The 18,715-nt window shown below is 38.2% G+C and overlaps 1 protein-coding gene and 1 pseudogene across 1 annotated transcript in view; one reads left to right on the top strand and one right to left on the bottom strand.

The window, feature by feature from the left end:
* Window positions 1-18,715, bottom strand: part of WNK3 (WNK lysine deficient protein kinase 3) — a 279,743-nt gene that overhangs the window by 17,168 nt on the left and 243,860 nt on the right.
* LOC102491283 (succinate dehydrogenase [ubiquinone] cytochrome b small subunit, mitochondrial-like) lies at window positions 3,445-3,929 on the top strand (annotated as a pseudogene).

Raw genomic sequence — 18,715 nt, 5'->3', positions numbered from 1 at the left:
TTTAAACAGAAAAGTGGCCAAGAGTGATACTAACTATTTGGAGGCCCATGTATAGGACATATCCAAAGGGCACTTAGAGGTTCTGAAACTGAACTGACACTGGAACAACAAACCACAGAAGACAGTCTAGAACTTAAAAAAAAATGTTGATTGTGTCTATGACAAAAACATCAATATTCTATATAGGATTTTAAAAATACACAAGTCTCACAACATAGTGTATAGAATTTCCAGAATATAATCCAGTATGACTCAATATACCAAGAACCAGGATACCATCAACTCAAATAGTAAAAGACAATTAACAGGGGCCAGATGGTAGCACAGTAGTAAAACATAATATTATGGGAAGCAATCTCACATGGGAAGTTTCCTGGCTCAAGTTCAGAGACCTCCTTAAGTACTCTGGGCACATAGTTGCCCATGAAACAGGACTGGCTAAAGGCTAGGGGTAGATGGCAACAGGACTGTGTTGGGAGTGCTGCCTTTGTTTCTGTCTATCTTTCTCACTTGTTTAAGGAAGAAATATATAAAAACTTTAGAAAAAAATGACAACATACAACAATTCCAAGATGATACATATGTTGGAATTATATGACAAAGACCTTAAAGCAACTATTATAATAATGCTCAAGTAAGTAATCAGTAATTTTGAATATTAATGACAAAATAGAAAGTCTCAGGAAAGAAATAGAGGATGTAAAGACATGAATGGTCAAAATACATATGAAAAAATATTCAACATCTCTTACTAAGGGAATGTAGATCAAAACCACAGTAAGATACCACTTAACCCCAGTCAGAATGGCTATGATCAAGGAAAAAAAAAAAAAAAAGAACAAGTGCTAGTGAGGCTGGGGTGAAAGGGAACCACCATCTTACACTATTGGTGGGAATATAAATTAGTACAGCCACTGTGGAAAATAATATAGAGCTTCCTCAAAATCCTGCAAGTAAAATTATTACATGATCCAATAAAAGCAATCCTTGGTATTTACTTAAAGGATAGGAAAACACACAGCCACTTGCACTTCCATGTTTATTGCAGCATTACTCATGATAGCTAAGACATGGAGCCAGTCAAAGTGCCCAAAAACTTACGAATGGGTTGAAAAATTGTGGCATATATACTCTATGGAATACTATTCAGCCATAAGGAACAATGAGACCCTGTCATTTGATTCAACATGGATAAATATTGAGGATTTAATGCTAAATGAAGTAAGTCAGACTTTAAAAGACAAATGCTGTATATCCTCACTCAATGTATAACAAATGTCTGCACTCTGGCAAAAATTGAAAAAAACCAAAGATATGATAGTAGGAAAGATAAATGTAGATATCAAAAACTGTAAGGGAAGGAAGTAGGTGGTAAAGGGTGGGTGGAAGGTGCAAAGGGAAGGAACACTTATCAGACAAAAGAATGTAAAGTATTGAAAATGATGCATATAGTAATATCCTTGATTTGATTGTCATGTACTGCTTGCATACTTTGAAAAACCATATTGTGAGCTATAGAGATGTACAATAATTTAATATAAATAAGAAGTCATAAAATTAAAAATATATGGGAGGGTCAGCAGGTGGCAGAGTGGCTGACTCGATGACTTGAGCCCCGGACCCAGCAATTGAAAAACATGCAGGGCACATGTGTATACATGCGCCAAATCTCATGAAGACAATGGAGAAGGGGCTGGGGTATGGTAATCCCCCTTGGGAGGTGATTTCTCATTTTCCTTATTTTCCTGTCTCTCTCTGGTGAGTGCATGTAGCCTCTAGCAAAAGCCTGAAAAAAATATGGGAAGAGGATCAGCAGATGGTACAGCAGTTAAAAGGTAGATGGTTCCCACATAACTAATTACATTGTTCTAGTTCCTGACCCAGTGGCTTGAGAAACACACTGAGTGTATGTGCATGTGTGTTCAAAATCCTGAGAGGAATACAGAGAAGGGATTGCTGAGTGGCCAACCCCCTGGGTGATTTCTCACTCCCCCCACTTCTGTTTCTCTCTTGTGAGTGTATGCACCTACTGCAAACTAGAAAATCAAAAAGGGGTAGGAGAAGCTAGCAGAGAATTCATGGTACAGAATATAGAATTATTCTAGAAAAAATTGTTACATAATTAAGTAGCAACAAGGAAAACAACAACAAACCTTGGGTGACAGAAAAATCTGATAGTATAGATTTTTACAATATATTACCTACAACGTCCAGTTTTCACCATAAATTGAAGGGACATAAAAAGATAAGAAAGTATGCTACATATACAGAAAAAAAAGGAGGAAATCAACAAAAACATCCATAAAGGGGACTATTTTGGACTTAGTAAACAAAGCTTTTAAATCAGTTATTACTTACATATTCAAACTTTAAAAAACTAAAAAATCAGGGCCAGTAGGTGGCATAGTGGTTAAGGCACTGGACTCCCACATGGCTGACCACAGTTTGAGTCACAAAACTTGTGCCTTATAAATCACGCAGGGTGCACATGGGTGTGTGCCCAAAATCCCAAGAGGAAAATGGAGAAGAAGGGATTACAGCATGGCCATCCCCACTGAGGGGTGATTTCTCACTTTCCCTCTCACTGTGTCTGTGTCTCTGGCAAATGCACACGTTCTCTGAGAAAAACATTAAAATATTTTAAAAATTAAAGAAGAAAGTATGATAATTATATCTTATCAAATAGAATATATTTTAGTTTGCTGTAGGGTGCATTAACTCACCAGAGAGAGACAGAGATAGACTGAGAGAGAGAAGGAAAGTGAGAAATCACCTCTCACAGAGGATGAGATGAATATGCTACAATCCCTACTCCTCTATTCTCTGCTTGGGATTTTGGGCATGCATGCACATGTTCCTGGTGTGTTTTTCAAGTCACCAGTCACTTGAATCACCACGCTACCTGCCTGGCCTGATAGAAGTTATTTAAAAAAAAAAAAGGAATTCCAGAGTTGGAAAGTGAAAAATTCAATAGACATGAGGCTAGGAGTTAGTAGGTGGTGACAGAACTGGACTCCAAGGGAGAGGTCCCCGGTTGGAGTCTTAAGGCTTCCTTAAGTATGATGAGCACATGTGTACCCATTATCACGGCTGACTAAGTCTGGGAGTAAAATATGGAATGAAGACCCAGATGGAGGTCCCTCTCTCTCTACCCCCTCCTTTAGAAATAAATAAATAAAAACTTCTAAAAATTCATTAGATGGGTCCAATAAGAGATTTGAGTGGGCAAAGGAAATAATCAGCCAAAAAGAAGACAGGTTAGTGGCAAAATCCGCTCTGAGAAAAAGAAAAAAGAATGACAAAACATGAAGAGCCTCAAAGACTTATTGGATACCATCAAACATGACAAGATATGCATAATAGGAATTACCAAGGAAAAGAGAAAAGGGAAAAAAAAATTAGAATAAAACATGGGTTGGGTGACCTTGAGCCCTAAGGAACAAGATGGCTCTTCTCTGCAGGCTAAGTGTCCTCTGCAATGCCCAAGGAGGCCGAACTCTATTCCTGAGAACCCTGGTGGTCAGACCTGCTCATGTCTCCACATTACTCCAGGACCAGCCTATCCCAGGATAGTGTAGAGCACAGGGCGGGTAGCACATTCACCTGTCACCAAACCACTACTCTGGTTCCAAGGCTGCATCTCTCTATTGGACTAGTGAGAGAGTTGTCAGTGTTTTGCTCCTGGGCCTGCTTCCAGCTGCTTATTTGAATCCTTGCCCTGTGATGGACAACTCCCTGGCTATAGTTCTTACTCTCCATAGTCACTGGGGCCTTGGACAAGTTGTTACTATATTCATGAGGATGCATCACAGAAAGCTGCCAAGGTAGGCCTTTCAGCACACTCAGCTTTCACCTTTGCTAGGCTTTGTTATTTCAACTATCATGATGTGAGCATCTGCAAAGCTGTAGCCATGCTGTGGAAGGTCTGACCTTTTTGATGTAATACCTTAAGAATTGATCGTGTGTCTTGCTCTGTCATGCTATTCAGTTCACAACAAGGAGGAAATAGCAGATAAGTTCATTGGTGGACAGGTCTCTTATCACATGGTTATTTGCAGAATTGAATTACTAAAGAAAAGGTTTGAAAGGTATCCAGAAATTGTGAGACCAAGTTCAGTATTCTGGTGAGTTAAAGGGGTTGTCTCCAAACTTCTCATAAGACTCACAGTATAATTAAATATTATATAAGAGCTTTTGGTATTTAATTTATCAATCTCTTGAAGAGGATTCAGTTTTACTACTATCAATACATGATCAAAGTTCTACATTTGTTCTAAGAACAATGGACAAAGGGAAAGACTATTAAGCTATGAGTAAAGGCTGCTAGAAATTAGACAAGTGTTTAATTTGTGAGAATTTCCCCTTCTTCTCAGTTAATACCAGCTACTGATGGATATATATCCTAGGAAAACTTTAAAATGAGGGAATGCTAATACCACATGTAAAGAATTTTGCCATGCTAGGAAGAAGAACTTAAGAGAGCTTCTGAATATAGAGAAATTCATTTGGGGAAGAGGTTCACTTTATAGACGTGTCAAATGTTATAAATTCTGAACTGAGATGTAATGTTTAAATGCATTATACTTGTCCTAAAATAATCTACCCACAAATATAAAATGATAAGAAATTGTTATTTTCCCACTACGGGAATCTCGAATGTGAAAGTGTATTTTAGAAAAGACGGTTTTTTAAAATAAAATATTTTATAATAATAATAAAAAAGAATAAATTGTGACCCCAAATTTCCAAGACTGGATAACAGACACTCAATGAAGTATAACTAGAGTAACTCAATGACATCCACACCTAGACAATCACAATCAAAATAATGAAAGTCAGGGACCAGCAACTGGTGTAATCACTGTCGCTGGACTCCCATGTAGTTGACCGTGATTTGAGGCTTTCTGTCTCTCTCTCTTTCTTTCTGGCGAGCACTCGCACCCTATAGCAAAAAACTCTCCAAAAAAAGAAAGTCAAAAACACCTTAGAAAAAATCTTGAAAGAAGGTGAAAAATAGACATGTCATGCACAAGGAATCCTCAATAAAATTAAGTGTTAATATCTCACCAGAAACCATACATATCAGGACCAGCAGATGGTGTAATGGTTACATCACTGAACTCCCACATAGCCGACTGTGGTATGAGTCCCAGAACTGGCAGCTTAAAATTCACACCAGGCGCGTGTGTATGCATGCCCAAAATCCTGAGAATGGAGGAGAAGGGACTGAAGTGTGGTCATCCTCCCTTGGTAGTAATTTCTTACTTACTGTCTCTCTGGTGAGCACATGCACCCTATAGCAAAAATCTCTCTCCCCGTTCCCCTCCTCTCCCCCTCCAAAAAAGACACCAGATATTCCAGAAGACAACGGGATGACATTGTTCAAGTGTTGAAAGACTGGCAAGCAAGAATCCAGGTTAATCCTCTTCAAAACCAAAGAAAACCCATACACAGCACTATATTGTAAACTCAAGAGGGATATCCTCTTCTCATAGTGACAGATATCATATTCTTTATGCAGATAAAAATTAATATATTTTAGAGAAACGAACACCAGTTTTCTACAGGTAAATTTTAGTCTACAGAAAAATAAGAGTATCTTGTTAGAAGTGTATAAGAGTTAAAGGCACCAAACTGTATATTATCACTGGGGAGCCGACTGTTCAATTGTTTGAGTTCAAAGGTAGACAAAAGCCAGTTTGTGCAACAGAGTAAAAGTGGGTAAGAGAAATTGTACAATTGATATTTGGATATAACCAGTCATAATGGCAAAATCTCTATGACTCCAAATTCACTTTTTTGTTTATCTTGTCTTTATTTCAGGAACCAAATGTAAAATATTAAATGCAAAAATTTTGTTGTGAAAAATATTTGAAAAAGGGAACATAGCTAATGCATGGAAAGATGCAAGGGAGCTTTACGGTTTCAGTTTTCATTCTCATAACTAGTTCTTTTTGATGACTAGAATATAAAGAATATCCCAAACTCTGAATTTCCATTGAAACAAGCATATGCCATGATTTTGATTTCTACTTTTGTTACAATTGAAATGGAGTCTTTATTATTTTATGTTATTTCCTAGAATCTTGGAACGTATAAATCTAAGTGGTTAGGTTTCAGTAACAGAAATGATTTTACCTTTTTACATTCAGGTGTCTTATATCATAAAATGAAACCTTTTTTATCTATTTACTTTAAGAAAGATTTTTTGCTAGGGACCAGCAGTTAGCGTAATGGCTATGTCGCTGGACTCCCATGTAGTCGACTGCAGTTGAAGTCCTGGACCCGGTGGCTTAAACTCACGCAGGGTGTGCGTGCTCAAGATCCCGAGAGGAAAGTGGAGGAGAAGGGATTGCGGCATGGCCATCCCCACTGGAGGGGGGGATTTCTTGCTTTCTGTCTCTCTCTGTCTTCCCGGTGAGCGCACACACCCTATAGCAAAAACCTCTCAAAAAATTAAAAATTTATAAAAGAAAGATTTTTGATATTGGGTGCATGCTCTCACCAAAGAGACAGAGAGAGAGAGAGACAGAAAGCAAGAAATCACTCCCCAGAAGGGATGGCCATGCTGTAATCTTCTCCTCCAATCTCTCCTCGGGATTTTGGCTGCACATGCACGCAGTATAAGTTTCAAGCCACTGGGTCTAGGACTCGAAGCACGACTGGCCATGTGGAAGTTCAGTGACATAACCACTACACCATCTGCTGATCCCAAAATGAAACTTTATTAATGAACTCATTAAGCAAAATGTTTTTTATTTCTTTCAATTTTTTGCTTTCAATTTTCTAGTTTTCTTTAAATTTTCTATCAATTATTTGTCAGAAAGCAAAGCATCTGTTTTTGTTGATAGAAAAGTTTTAAATAGCTAGCTATTTCAGAGTAGCTATTATAATACAGGTCTGTTATAAATAATCAAAGGAATTTAACCTGGACCAGAAGAGGAGGTATTAAGGATAATAGATGTTTTCTTGAGCTGGAAGCTATTGCAGTGGTGATACACTTAAATTGGAAATCACTGGGACCAGTAGATGGCATAATGGTTACGTTGCTGGACTCCCAGGAAGTTGACTGTGGTTTGAGTCCCAGACCCAGTGATTTAAGACTCTTGTTAGCCACATGTGCATGTATGCCCAAGATCACGAGACGAGAAGGGATTGCAGGGTGGCCATCCTCACTGGGCGCAATTTCTCACTTTGTCTCTGTCTCTCCGGCAAGCACATGCATTCTATAGCAAAAATCTCTCTAAAAAATAAAAAAAATTGGTAATCACCAAAATTTCCTTCAGATTCCCTATTTACCAAACAAAATGGAGGCATGATTTTTCATTTCTTTTACTTGGTGGAATGGAGAAGAGCTAGTATAATTTTAATTGTACTAGGCCCTTAAACAGTCTTTAATTCAAAGTAAACTAGTTCTCTATGTCTTTTTTTTTTATTCCATAAATCAGAAAAAGCAAGGAGAAATAAAAACATTTTTAATGAACAGAAATAATAAAAGGAGTTTTTTAAGATGGAATAAAAGGACATTAGATTGTAACTCAAGTTTAAATGAATAAATATTAGGTCATCAGGAAAGTCATGAGATATTTTTCTGTTTTTTTTTTCTATGCAAAAATGCAACACAACTTTCCCAAAGACCCAATATATATTGAAGACAGAAATAATTGAGAACTACACAGGTAAATATAATAGTTTAAGTGCACTTTGTGGGGCTAGGTCCATAGCCTTTTGGTTAAGACAGCGGTGGAACTAGAAGATGGCGTAATAGCTGTGTCGCTGCACTCCCATGTAGTCGACTACGGTTCGAGTCCCAGATCCAGTGGCTTAAACTCACACCAAGGACATATGCATACATACCCAGAATCCTGAGAGAAGAATGGAGAAGGAATTGTGGTGTGGCCATCCCCCCTGGGGGGGTGATTTCTCACTTTCTGTCTGTCTTTCTGATGAGCATACACGCCCATAGTAAAAAACCTCTCAAAAAAAAAAAAAGACAGTGGGATTCCACATGGCTGATGATGTTTCAAAATGTGTGACCAAAATCTGTACAGGATGGAGACATGGAGGAAAAGAGATTGTGGCATGACTACACTCTACTGAGGATGCTTTTCCCTCCCTCTTTCTCTGTCACTCCAGGGTGAGCACATGCACTCTCTGGAAATTTAAAAAAAAATGTACTTCATGTTTGTGACACTTATTCTCCTATCTGATTTCAAAGACAACTGCATATAAAGCTATATTGATGGGATAATAAAATGTAAACATACAATACACATAACAGTAATAGTACAAAGAAGGTTGGAGGACTCACTCCCCTCTCTCAAAAAGTTTCAAATACCACTGAAATTAAGTTAGTTGTTATTCCGAATGAGACTGCTTTAACAAGTTAGTTGTAATCCTCATGGCTACCAGAAGCAAATTAGTAAAAGATGTGATAAAAGAAATAATGGAATTTAAAATTATACTAGACAATATCTATCACAAGAGAAGGCAGAAATTAAAGAATAGAGGAACAAAGAAGTCGTAAGTCTAGAAAACAAAGCACAAAGTGGCATGCATAAATTCTATCTTACCTATAATTATGTTAAATGGAAGTGGTTTAAGTACCCCAATCAAAATACCAAGAGTCACAAAATAGGAAAAACATCATCTAACTGTATGATGTCCATAATATACACAGTTCAGATTAAACAACATACTTGGGCCAGCAAGTGGTGTGGTAGTTAATTCACTGGACTGCTATATGGCTGACCACAGTTCGAGCCCCAAAGACCTGGTAGCTTGGAAATCTTACCAACTGCATGTGTGCTCATGCCCAAAATCCTGAGAAAAGAATGGAAGAGAAGGGACTGTGGTGTGGCCATCCCCACTGAGGGCTTATTTCTCACTTTCCCTATCTGTCTCTCTCTGGCAAGTTCACATGCTCTATGGCAAAAATCTATGGAAAAAATCAAAGAAAAAGACATAAATACATTAAAAGTAAAATAATAGAAAAAGATACAGCATACAAACAATAAATAAAAGAGAGCTAAATTAGCTATACTAATATCAAGAAGACATAATGATTATAGACACAAATGCAGCTAACAACTGTGTTCCAAAATGCACGAAGCAGAAATTGACAGAACTGAAGGCAGAATTCAGAATGGTTGGAGACTTTTGCAACTCATTTTCAATAAGTGATAGAACAACTAGGCAGAAGATCAACAAGGAAATAGAAAAAGACTTTAATAGTCTTATAAACCAGCTAGAACAAACAGCAATACATGGAACACTCCACTCAACAACAGAATATACACTCTTCTTAAGTATACACAGCACATTTTCCAGGATAGACCATAGGCCATGAAATAAAGCCTCAGTAAAACTGAAAGAAATGAAACCATGCAAACTATGTACTCCCAAACAATGGAATAAAATTAGAAATCATCAAAAGAAGAAAATATAAGAATTTCACAAATGTGGAAATTAAACAGCACACTCCTAAATAACCAATGTTCAAATTAGAAATCCCCAAGGGAACTAGAAATGTATGAAAATTAAAATACATGGAACCAGCAGATGGCATGGAGGCTAAGGCACTGGATCCTATATGGCAAACTCCCCAGTTTGAGTCCCTGGCCCAGAGGCTTTAAAAATATCCTAGGAGCATAGGTGTATGTGCCCAAAAATCTCGAGAGGAGTAATAGAGGTCAAGGTAGCATGGCCATCACTCTGGGTGTGATTTCTCACTTTCTCTATCTCTCTGGTAAACGTGCACACCCTGTGGCAAAAGAACGAGAAAGAAGAGAAAAGGATAGAAAGAAATAGATGAAAATACAAATCATGACACTTATGGAATACAACTAACTATAAAGTTTACCATGGTACTTCCTCAAAAGATTAAACATACAGCTACCATGTGGCCCAGGATTTTACTCCTACCTATCTACTAAAAAAAGAAAATATATATCCACATTAAAACTTAAGCACAAATGTTCACAGCAGTATTATTCATAATAGCTAAACTATAGAAACAATTTAAATGTACAACTGCTGATGAATGGGAAAATAAAATGTGGTATAATCACACTATGGAAAATTATTTCACAAGAACAAGGAATGAAGTACCAACATATGCTACACATGACTAAACTTTGTAAACATTATGCTAAGTGAGATTCCATTTACATGAGCTGTTCAAAATGGGCAAATCTAAAGAGAAAAAATATATTAATGATCAAAAAGAGCTGAGGTAGAGGAAGTAGGAGGGTGCTATTACTAATGTGAAAGAAATTTCTTTTCAGGGTGGTGATACGTTCAAATGTATATACATACATTTTAATGTTACTCAGCAATAAAAATTTGAAGTACTTTGCTAGCCCTGTAGCACAATGGTTTAAGTCCTATACAGGGATTCAGATCTCACATGGTTCAAATCCTAACCTACGGGCTTGAAAACATGTGGAATGTTTTTCAAAATCTTGATGGGGGGGGGTGTCAGCCAGGTGGTATAGTGGTTGAGGCAGCTGGATCTCACATTGCTGGCTGCATGGTTCAAGTCTCAGACCTGGCAGCTTCAAAAACACACTAAATATGTGTGCATATGTGCTCAAGATCCCAAGAGAAGAATGGAAGAAAAGGGATCACAGCATGGTCATTCCTTCCGTGGATACTTTATCACTCACTCTCTGTCTCTGGCAAGCATACATGCCCTATAGCAAATTAAAATAAATAAAGCTAATTAAACATTTTAAAAAATCCTGATGGGATGGAGAAATGGAGAAGGGATTACAGTGTGACTACATCCCATTGGTGGGGGCGGTGCACTGTCACACACACACACTCTCTCACTTTCTCATTCTCTCTCTGGTGAGTGCATATGCCCTCTGGTAATTAAAGCAAAATGAAATGCTGATACATGCTATCAATATAACATGTGTGACCCTTAAAAACATTATGAGTGAAAGTAGTCAGTCACAAAACCACAAATCTTGTGATTCCATTGATGTGAAATGTCCAGCACAAGCACATCTACAGAAATAGAAAGCACGGGGCCAGAAGGTGACAGGGTGGTTAAGGTGCTGAACTCTGACATGGCTGACCACAAATCCCAGACCTTGCAGCTTCAAAATTATGCCAGGCACATGTGTGTGCATGCCCAAAATTCCAGGAAGGAAATAGAAGAAAAGGGATTACAACATTGCAATCACCCATAGGGGGTGATTTATTTTATACATTCAATCGCTATACATCACTTAGCTTGTAAAGTGAATTTACCCAACATGAAATACACTTAAGACCAGTCCAGTTGAGGATACTATACACGTTATCACCAATAGGTAATGAACCATTTCTGTGCCCCAGAAATGTCTTGGCTCTTTATTTTTCTCCGTAAATTTCTTCCCTATACTCTTCCCCTCTCCCATTCTCCTTCCACACTGTCTTCAGTATCCATAACTATCTTCATTGCTTTTATGTCCTCCAATCTTTCAGTTTCTACAATAGAGTGTAGACAGTTGGTTTATGTAAAGTAGAGACGTATGTTTCTCTTGGCTCACTAAGTAATAAATCTTCCATATTCGTCCATGGAGGCTTTTCTCTTAAGAACAGGAACAAGACAAGGATATCTAATCTCACTGTTCCTTTTTTTATTTGCAAATAAGTCTTTATGGGAACACACCATACTCATATTGTCTATGGCTGCTTTAACACTACAATGGCAGAGTTTAGTAGTTGTTGACAAAGTTCCTCTGGCTAAGAAGGCAAAAATATGTACTCTCTGGCCCTTTACTGAAGAAGTTTGCCTATTCCAGATCTAAATTTCTGAGGCCTCAAGTACAGTGTTACTGAACGACTTAGCAGATCTAAAGAAGTTTCTTAAGAGATGCAGCCTTGGGGCCAGCAGGTGGCATGGTGGTTGGGGCACTGGACTCCCACATGGCAGATCACAGTTCAAGTGCCAGACCTGGTGGCTTGCTTTATCTCTTTTATCTCTCTCTCTCTCTCTCTCCCCCTTCCCTCCCTGTCTCTCTCTGGTCGAACTAAAAATAAGCAAATGTGTGGATAAATAAAAAAAATAAAATAGAATAATTCTTTTTTAAAAAGAGAGAGAGAAGCAGCCTTGCTTACAGATATTCCTATAGCTCTCCTACAAAGCAAGTAAGGGATATATCTTAACCTTCTAACTTTTTCTTTTTTGAGAGGTTTTCGCTACAGGGTGCGTGCGCTCGCCAGACAGACAGAGAGAGACAGAGAGACAGAAAGCAAGAAATCACCCCACATTTTTTTCCACGCCGCAATCCCTTCTCCTCTCGGGATCTTGGGCACACATGCACACGCGCCTGGCGTGAGTTTTAAGCCACCGGTCCGGGACGCGAACCATGGTCAACTACGTGGGAGTCCAGCGACATAGCCATTACGCTAACTGCTGGTCCCCCTTCTAACTTTCTTAATACTGGAATGCTTTGTCCCCATTTCTCTGTTGCTTAATAAGTACAACCATTTTTAAAAGAATTATTTTATTTATCTTTATTTATTTTAATTTGACCAGCAAGGGACAGAGTGAGAATGAGAGCAAGAGCAAGAGAAAGAAAGTGAGAAAGCAAGGCACCAGGTCTGGGACACAAACCAAGGTTAGTCATATGGGAGTCCAGCGCCCTTAACCACCACACTGCCTGCTGGCCCCAAGTGTAACCTTTAATATGCCCACTGCTCCTATTCAATATCATAGTGAAAGATTTAGCTAGTGTAATTCAACAAGAATAAGAAGTAAAAGGCATAAAGATTGAAAAGGAAGAAATAAAATTGCCCCTATTTGTAGATGACATGATGTCCACATACACACACATACACACACACACACACATGGGCAAACACAATGTTTTTTTCCTATATGAACATTCTTTTTTAAATTTATTCATTTATTATTACATTTTATACTTATTGTTATTTTTTAAAACATTTTATTGCTATACATCATTTAGCTTGTAAAGAGAATTTACCCAACATGAAATACATCTCAGACCAGACCAACTGAGGATACTATACACGTTATCATCATCAGGAAATAAACCATTTCTGTATCCCACAAATGTCTTGGCTCTCTATTTTTTTCTCTCTGATTTCCTTCTCTGTACTCTTCCCTTCTCCCACCCTCTTTCCACACTATCTCCAGTGTCCAAACTATTTTCACTGCTTTTATGTCCTCCAATCTTTCAATCTCTACCATAGAGTGTAGACAGTTGGTATATATTAAGTGGAGACATACAATGTCTCTCTTTCATAGCCTGGTTTGTTTCACTCAGCAATAAATCTTCTATATCCTACATGAACATTCTTATAATAAAGTTTAATTTATAAAGGCACAATAAGAGATTAACAATAATAACTCGTAGTAAAATATAACAATTCTAATAATAAAAAAAGAATCTATCAGAAAATTCCTTGAATAACTAAGTTTAGTAAAATTGTAGGATACAAGGTCAATATACAAAAATTAATCACATTTTTCTAGAAATGTATAATTGGAAACCCCTCCAAAATAAGAGGAAACCTCAGGTATAGTGGGTCAGCATGTGGCATGGTAGTTAAGGCACTAGACATTCCCACATGGCCGACCATAGTTGGAGTCCTGGACCTGGTGGCTTGCTTTCTTACTTTCCATCTCTCTGTGTGTGTCTCTCTCTCATCAAATTAAAATAAATGAGTAAATAAATAAAATTAAATAAATAATTTAAAAAAGAAAACCTCAGGTATAGATATTACACAACATACATAAGATCTGTAAGCTGATAACTATAAAATTTAGATCAAACATATCAAAGATCTTAAAAAAATGTAGAGATGGGATAGTTCCACACCCTAAGGGTAAAGGAAGCCAGATCCCACATAGCCGGCTACAGTTCAAATCCTAGTCCTGATAGTTTAGAGAACATGCCAGGCCAGTGCACGAATGCCTGCCCAAAATCCCGATAGGAGGGAGGAATGGAGAAGGAATTACAGCATAACTCCCCACTGAGGGTGGAACTTTCTCCCTACTCCACTAATCTCTCTTTGGCAAATGCATGTACTCTCTATCAATTATAAAATAGAAAAATAGAGAGGCATCCCATGTTTATTGATTAGAAAACTCAATGCAGTTAAAATATCAGTACTCCCCAAACCGATATATAGATTTAACACAATGCCAATAAAAATCATGGCAAGTTTTTTTTTTTGGTAGCTATATTCAAGGTGATTCTAAAACTTACATGAAAAGGAAAAGAAATCAGGCTGGCTAAAAGAATTTTCAATAGAATAAAGTTGCAGGAATCATAATACCTAATTTTTTTAAGAATTATTTTATTTAACTTTATTTATTTATTTACTTATTTTAATTTGACCAGAGAGAGGAGAGAGAGAGAAAGAGAGAGTGAGAGAGAGAGAGAAAGCAAACCCCCAGGTCCACGACTTGAACTGCAGTCAGCTATGTGGGAGACCAGCGCCTTTAACCACCATGCCACCTGCTGACCCCCATAATACCTAATATTAACAATAACAACTTATACTTGCTATAAGTTACACTTTAAAATACTGCAGTATTGGTGAATGGACAGATATCTAGAAAATAGAACAGAATAGAGACCATAAACAGACCCACAAATATATATCCAATTGACTTTTTTTTTTTTTGGAGAGGTTTTTTGCTATAGGGCGTGTGCGCTCGCCAGACAGACAGAGAGAGACATAGAGACAGAAAGCGAGAAATCACCCCCAGGGGGGGATGGTCACGCCGCAATCCCTTCTCCTCCATTCTCCTCTTGGGATCTTGGGCACGCATGCACACGCGCCCAGCGTGAGATTTAAGCCACCGGGTCCGGGACACGAACCACGGTCGACTACATGGGAGTCCAGCGACATAGCCATTACGCTAACTGCTGGTTCCCTATCCAATTGATTTTTGACAAGGGTGCAGCAGCTATTTAATGGAGAAAGGATAGTCTTTTCAGCAAATACTGATAGAATAATTGAAAATCAACCTGTAAAAAGTGAACCTCGTCCCAAGCTTTCACACCTTATTCACACCTTATTCAAAAAGTAATTCAAAATATATCCATAACTCTAAATTTAAAACATAAAATTATAAAACCTTTAGAAGAGAACATAAAGGAAAATCTTTATGATCTTGGTTTAGCCAGAGCTGTTAGACACTACGATAAAATTATAATACATTAAAAAAAATTGAGATCTAGCCTGATGGCACGATCTGGTGGCAATCTGAACTGCACTGCTGGAAGCCTTCTGGCTGACTTCAGTTTAGATCCCCATTTCAGCTTGAAAACACACTGGGTGCATGTAAGCATGGCTGAGATCACAAGTAGTTGATGGACTGGGGAAAGGAGATCGCAGTTGGAAGCCATCCTGTGTCAAAAGTGTACCTCTCTATTGAGTGCACACATGTGTACACAGTCTCTATTATGAATAAAATAAACTTCTTTAAACAGAAAAATTAGATAAAAGTATATTTTATTAAAATCATAAACTTGAGGCCAGCAGATGGTGTGCAGGTCAAGGGAGCTGGATCCCACATTGCCAACTGAGTGGTTCCACCCCAGGCTTGAGGATCGTACTGGGTGAGTTTGCATGTATGCAATAAATCCCTAGAAAAATGGAAGAGAATAGATTGTGGTGTGGCCATTCCCACTGGAGGGATGATTTCCTACTTTCCCTCTTTCTCTCTGTCTCTCTTCAGTGAGCACATGTGCCCCATAGCAAACTAAAAACATAAAAAATAAAATCAAATAAATAAAAAAAAAATAAAAAATGCTGGCCCTGCCAATGACACGGTTAAGAAAATAAAAAGACAAGCTACAGACTAGAATACTTTTATAAATCACATATCCCACAATGGATTTTTATACAAAATAAAGGGGGGAAAATCATTCAAAAAATAACCATATGAAAACTAACAACCTAATTTTCTAAAATGGCAAACAAAAAGTTATACTAGGAAGAAATTGAATAAAGGGCAGAGACAGGCTCTCTCTCTGTATTATTTCTTCAATTGTGTATAAATTCACAATTATATTAATGAAATTTCAATTAAAAATAAAACAGACTACTGGACCAGCAGGTGACATAGAGGTTCAGGCAGCTGGATCCCACCATGGCCAACTGTGAAGTTGAAGTTCTGGACCTAACAGCTTGAGAAACATACCAGGCAGGTCTGCATGTCCAAAATCCCAAGGGAAAAATGGAGAAGGAATTGCCACATAGCCATCTTATCTGGGGGATGATTTCTCACTTTCTTTCTCCTTCTGTCTCTCTCTGGAAAGTGTGTATGCCCTATAGTAAACTTAAAACAAAAATAAATACACACATATAAAGGACATACAAAAATGACAAAAGACTTCAACAGATACTTCACCAAAAACAGTATATATATCTGATTATAGCATAAGGAAAAAAATGTTTGACATCATTAATAATTAAGGACATAAAAACAAAAATCACATTAGGCCTAGCTATGGTGGTACAGGCAGTAGGGAGTTAGGGCCACAAGTAAGGCCTAGATTTGGATCCATAACCAACTTAAACACACACAAGGCACAGCAGCGTATGCTGGTGTGTACCTGTAATCCTGGCTAACTAGGGGGCCAGCGTAGGAGGTTTACAGCATGAAGAGACTTCATTGAAGATACCTATTTTTCTTGATTCTCTTTCCTCTCATAAAATAAAATCTTGAAAAATATACCATATTCAATTATTACACCTATTAGATTAGCTAAATTAAATAATACTAATAATGCCAAGTGCAGAAGAACAGTTAGAGAAACTGTAAGTCTCATACATCACTGATGGGAATATAAAAAATACAGCTGCTTTGGAAGAAAGTTTGGTAGTTTCTTAAAAATTGTAAATATACATACCATATAATTCAACAACCTTATTTCTGGGCATTTTATCCAAGTAAACTAAAAACTTACGTTGACTCAAATAGCTGTGCATAAACATTTACAGTAGCTTTATTTGTAAAACCAACATGCGGCACAAACCAAATATTCTCCAATAGGTGAAAACATAAAAAGATCCATATCGTGGAAAATTACTCAGCAATAAGAAGGAATAAACTATCAGCACAAAATGACCTGATGAATCCCAAAGACACTGAGATTCTCAAAGAAGCCAGTCTCAAAAGGCATGTTTTTACTGTGCAATCTTACTCATCTGGCCATGGTTGTTAAGGAATAGGTGGAAACCTAAGCAGAGAATAGCCCAAATATAAGCCAGGCAATAGCCTCTGGCTCATTTCTTTGCACAAAAAAAAAAAGATGAGCAGGGTTCGATCAAATATTCTCTCTCTGGAACTTGATAAAAGGTCGGTTTTAAGCAGGGATCTCAAAGTGAAAGAATGCTTTGGTATCAGAAAACCAAAGCCATATGAAAGTTAAAAGTTTAAGAAGATTCCTCATGGCTCCTGTGAACTAAGTATTTCAGGGCGCACGAGAAATGAAGATTTTCTACTGATAATTCAGCCTCCAGCAAACAAGCTAGCATGGTAGGAAGCCTCCCCACCCCCTTCTGGCCTTCTATCTCTGTATCTGTGTCTCTGTCTCTCCCTGCTTCTGTCTTCTCATTTTTTTGTAATTTTTCCTTTTAACAATTTTTTTGAGAGGTTTTTGCTATAGGGCGCGTGCACTCGCCAGACAGACAGAGAGAGACAGAGAGACAGAAAGCGAGAAATCACCCCCCAGGGGGGGTGGTCACGCCTCAATCCCCTCTCCTCCATTCTCCTCCTGGGATCTTGGGTACGCATGCACATGCGCCCAGCATGAGTCCCAAGCCACCGGGTCCGGGATGCGAACCGCGGTCGACTACATGGGAGTCCAGCGACATAGCCATTACGCTAACTGCTGGATCCCTTAACAATTTTTTTTAAAGGTAAAGTTTTTCTCTTGCTCTCAGTTCAACCTGTTATCTTGTTAATAATCCCCTCTGGTCCTCCCACCCAGGCAGGAGAGGCCAGGCCTTCAGAAGAAGATTCCTCATGGCTCCGCGAACTAGGTATTTCAGGGCACGGGAGAAATGAAGATTTTCTACTGATAATTCAGCCTCCAGCAAACAAGCTAGCGTGGTAGGGAGCCCCTCTGGCCTTCTATCTCTGATTCTGTGTCTATATCTCTGTCTCTCCCTGCTTCTGTCTTCTCATTTTATTTGGTAATTTTTCCTTTTTACAATTTTTTTTTAAAAAGTAAAGTTTTTCTCTTGCTCCCAGCTCCACCTTTAATAATCCCCTCTGCTCCTCCCACCCAGGCAGGAGAGGTCAGGCCTTCAGAAGAAGATTCCTCATGACTCCTCCAAACTAGGTAGGAACTAGGTTTTCTATTTTGTGATTTTTTTTTTTAAAAGAAAAATAGTAATTACAATTTAAAAAAATTTTTTTTGTCTTTTTTCTCTTTTTTTATTGTTGTTTCTCTTTCACATTTTCATTTTCCTTTTTCCTTTTTTTCTTTTTGGAGAGGTTTTTTCGCTATAGGGCGCGTGTGCTCGCCAGACAGAGAGAGACAGAGAGACAGAAAGCGAGAAATCATCCCCCAGGGGTGATTTCCCTTCTCCTCCATTCTCCTCTCGGGATCTTAGGGCACGCACGCACACGCGCCCGGCGTGAGTTTTTTAAGCCACCGGGTCCGGGACACGAACCGCGGTTGACTACGTGGGAGTCCAGTGACATAGCCATTATGCTAAGTGCTGGTTC

This window comes from Tupaia chinensis, unplaced genomic scaffold, assembly GCF_000334495.1.
Source record: "Tupaia chinensis unplaced genomic scaffold, TupChi_1.0 Scaffold143992_1, whole genome shotgun sequence".
NCBI lineage: Eukaryota > Metazoa > Chordata > Mammalia > Scandentia > Tupaiidae > Tupaia > Tupaia belangeri.
The sequence above is the reverse complement of the archived record's forward strand: the minus strand, read 5'-3'. Positions and strand labels throughout refer to the sequence as shown.